This window comes from Otolemur garnettii, unplaced genomic scaffold (genome assembly GCF_000181295.1).
Source record: "Otolemur garnettii isolate 467f Iridium unplaced genomic scaffold, OtoGar3 scaffold00072, whole genome shotgun sequence".
In the NCBI taxonomy this organism is placed as follows: domain Eukaryota; kingdom Metazoa; phylum Chordata; class Mammalia; order Primates; family Galagidae; genus Otolemur; species Otolemur garnettii.
Window position 1 is genome coordinate 1405974 of NW_003852467.1, and position 4435 is coordinate 1410408.

At 34.7% G+C, this 4435-nt stretch overlaps 1 non-coding gene across 1 annotated transcript; it reads left to right on the forward strand.

Moving 5' to 3' along the window:
- Nucleotides 1-2342: 2342 nt before the first annotated feature.
- Nucleotides 2343-2507, forward strand: LOC111726606. The gene has a single exon (XR_002774344.1). It is a non-coding gene; the product is annotated as a small nucleolar RNA SNORA29 (small nucleolar RNA).
- Nucleotides 2508-4435: the final 1928 nt, after the last annotated feature.

The window sequence follows — 4435 nt, forward strand, 5'->3', positions numbered from 1 at the left end:
TTATAGCTTGCCGAACTTCTTTCTGGGCTCAGCTCCCCGTCTTTGACTTCATAGATTCTGATTCCAACCAGTTTTTCTTCCTTTGTTCAGGAGCCTCTGACCAGGGTTGCTACCAGTCAGCCATCTTCCCAGAATCGCTATCTCTCTTTCAATGCGAAAGAGAGTCACAGAGTATCATAATATGTTAACCAATCATAAAGATAATCCCTCCCTTTCTCATCACTATTACTTTCAAAGTTTGATGTAATGTTCACAAATATAACATTTTTTTTGACCATTCATTGTTGACATTTGGGGGGGTGGGACAACAAACTATAAGTTCTGTGGTAAATGAAAGTTTTTATCCAGAAATAGTGTACAATTCCTATGATTAATATAGTAAGGTATAACTGATATATAATTGTTTGAAACTATTGCTTTTTAAATTACAAATTTCTAAGTCATATAAAACTATTTCACTAAAATAATTCTAGCAAGTAATATTTTTAAAAAATTTTTAGAGACACACATTTTAAGAAATTTGAATTTTGTCCTATATTATATTAATATCATTCTCAAATAAGCAGAAAAATGTAAGTGATTATGCAGGGGATATATATATATATATATATATATACCAGTCTCTTAGATTCTAAAATTAACATTTACCATAGTTGCTTTTCACCTTCTTCTATTCATGTACCTCTCAATGCATCAATCAATCCATCTTGTTTTTTAACGTATTTCAAAGTAAGATTCAGGCAGCAAATAATAATAATAATAATAATAAATAAATCACCCATAACGTATTAAATTGTAATTTCTTGTGCTTGTCCATAAAAGTAAAGTCCCTTTTGCCTACACATGGGTATGTGGTTAATTTCCAATGATGAATGTGGTTTGCACTCAAGAGCAGAGTTCTGCAAACGACAGCCCTTGTGCAGAATCTGGTGCATTACATGTGTTACTAAATAAATTTCTATTAGAAAGTAGTTATATCCATTTACTTACTTTTTTTTTTTGCAGTTTTTGCAGTTTTTGGCCAGGGCTGGGTTTGAACCCGCCACCTCTGGGATATGGGAGGTGAGCCACAGGCACCGTCCTACTTACTCCTTTTAATGATTATTTTGGCATTTCAGTGGTGGAGTGGTTCAGTTGTATGGAGACTACATAGCTCTCTAAGCCTAAGATATTTACTATCTGGCCCTTTTATAAAGTTTGATGACCCCTGTTTTTACTCAACTCTGTCCCTCAGTGCCCCTGTAACCTACATCCAATATTTTCACCAAATTAGAATTTAGTTTTGTTTCTTCATGTGCAAAACATGGAATTGGGCTAATGGATCTGAGATTTTGTCTCTCTCATCTTTTTTGATTCCTCAGCTTATATTTATTTTATTCTCTTATTCTTCTCATTATTGAGTCATTGAACTTTCTTAGTTCTAGTTCATGTTTATAGGTAGAATTGCTTCTTCTCCTTTAATTAAAAATCCAACATAGATCCTGGCATGCAAACCAAATTTCAAGTTTTATTAAAATTAGTCTCCTAATGTTCAGGTCATCTTATATCATTATTGACTAAGGACTCACCTCACAGACACACCTTGCAATTTTTCCCAATTTAATCCTAGAATAGTGACCCTGAATGGTAAAATGCACTATAACTGCCCCAGATTAATTCATCCACAGTTACGGAGGAAAATCAGAATTATCATATATGCATACCTACAAATCATCTCTCCCAATTAATGTATTTTCAGTGGACTAATTCTTAGTGTTTAATACCAAATTTGCTAGGAGAAACATACATTTCAGTATAGCACTTTTGTCTATATATCTCTATAGCTCTGCAATGCATTTTTAGTAAAAGAAATGGTGCTAAAGCCTCAAGTTGCAAGTAAACAGCATTCTGAATTCCAACAAAGTGGATTTGTCCCTTAGAAATGTATGGCATTAGGTGTGGAATTCTGAATTTTTCTTTGTCATTATTCATATGTTGTGAGAGTATTTCCACAGAACTTATCACATGTCGTTTTTGCCTAACTGACCAAGATCGTGAAGAAGGAAACACAGGGAGAAACAAAATAGATTACAGTAGAAGAGAAGTTAACACTACTTGTATGTCATTTGCTAATCATATTAACCATATTACTGATGATTTAAAAATTTAGCATTTTACATAGCAACATGATAATAGGTCATATCTACATATTTAGATAGATGGATGTATATATTTACCTGTTTGTCTATTGTCTTTCAATCTACCTGTCTACCTGTGATTTCATTATATTTTGCAAATTGGAAAGGAGTTTGGGTTAGATGGTCAACACCTAAATATTTGGCCCATTTAAGGCAAATGGAGGTTTTCCCATTTGACTACCACTTTTTCTCTTAATAGTAGATTTTAGTAGCTATGCTTATGGAATATATTAAAATTGCCATGATCTGAAGAGGGAGGTTTTCTTTTTTTTTTCTTTTTTTTTTTTTTTTGGTGGTCTCCTTCTATATGAAATGGCTGAACAGAAAGTTAACTGCCTATGACATTTTGATACTGTGTTAAGCATGATGAAAGTAAAAAGTTTGAGCAGTGGGTGTTTTTGAGCAGCAAGAGTTTTTCTTTCCCATACCTTAAGAAAAGTAAAAAAGTAAAATAACATAAATGAAGGTAAGCCAAGTTGGTTTGGATCTTTTTGATTATAACCCAAATCTCTTAAGTTTATTCTTGTAATCCTGATGCTTTCAATAAATCACACTCTCCATTTAAAACTGGGTTTAAACTTTAACCAAATAAATTTGTTCTCAGGTTTAGAAAAGAAAATCAATTTGTGCTTATTAAAGTAATTAGCTAATCATTGGAAAGATGCAATCTGTTTTATAATGACTGCTACTATGAGTTGATTCTGTGAGAAGCAGACTCTGAGATAGAATTTACCATGCAGGAGCTTAGTCAGAATTTCTATTACCAGGGGTGTCCAGCCTTTTTTCTTTCTCTGCCACACAATGAAAGGACAAGAGTTGTCTTGAGCCACACATTAAATGCACAAATACTAAGGAAACCGATTAGTAAAATAAAGGTCCATGCATACTTTTCATGATATAGGACAGCAAGATAAGAAAAAAAAATCCTCACAAAATCACAGCATGTGGCCCACAGGCCTTAGGGTGGACACCCATGTGTTAAACTGAGGAAGGGAAGATAAGGAAGCAGGATTTAGAAAAGGCTTCAACACAGTCATAAAGACAGCCTTGACCAACGCCCATGAGTATTTCTGCTGCCAGAATAGACCTTCAGAGTTATCTAGAGTAAGGCTGATATGACCAGGACTTTACATGCCTATATTGTCTGATATTTGATGTATACCAGTTTGGAAGGAGCACCAACCTTAGTGGAGGTGGCTTTCTGCAAATAAGTCAATCCATGAAGAAACTGACAGCCAAAGGCATTGTGTCCACAGCACTCTCAGCAGCTAAGGCAGTAAGTCCCTTATTGAAGAGATATCTGTATATAAATTGCAATGTTCCTTACAACTAAACTATTTTGACATAAGCTACTGCTAGTTTCATGTCAGTAACTATTTCTGAATGTGTTATAGCCCAAATAGGGTCCCTCGTCCACTGCCCAATGAAGGCCAATATACTGAGATAGCAAGGGTTGCAGCAGAATTTTATTTTGCAAGGCACCAGGCAAAGAGATGAGAGTAATATCCACATCCATCTCCTCAAGAATTTTTGGGAAAGGAGTTTTAAAGATTTTTGGCTGGCAAAGACAATTAGATCTGTGGATTGGCTGAGGATGAGCTCATAGGGTTGGGAAGCAGAGATTATCTTCTCAATAGGGGGATTTCCTGGGTAAGGGGGTCTCGAGCCTGTTACATTCATTCCCATGCCTATCCACAAGTCTGGTTGGTATCAGTAGATCTTCCTGGGGTGTGGAATTTGAAAAATACCTCAAAACCAGTCTTAGGAATTACAACAGCAATGTTAACTATAGAGAGAAAGTCTTGAGATTTATAAGAGCAATATTATTAATCTCTCTGGAAGGAGTAGGGGTGAGTTGCAAATCTTATGTCTATCAGGAAGGATAGTGTCATTAAGCAGTAGCCAGTTAACAGGAGCAAGGAAGTTAGGGAGCAATGGCTGGTTAACTTCTGGCTATATCTATAGTTTTATAGACGTCAGACTTCTATTACTTTTTATAACTTATGGTTCTATATTATTTTTAATATGGATGATTTCAACTGTATTTATTTTTCCCCCAAATGTAGCTTATCAAAAAGTATTCATAAGATGTTAGGTTATAATTATATTGATTTGTCCTTATATGCCGATATTGGTTTCTGAAGTGAGGACCAGAAATTATTCTTCAAAATAATAAAAAAATATAGTAGAAATAGTGTTGATCTTCAGACTTGGGAAACGCTGCATTAGAGATCAATGAGTGACCACTTTTTGGGTCT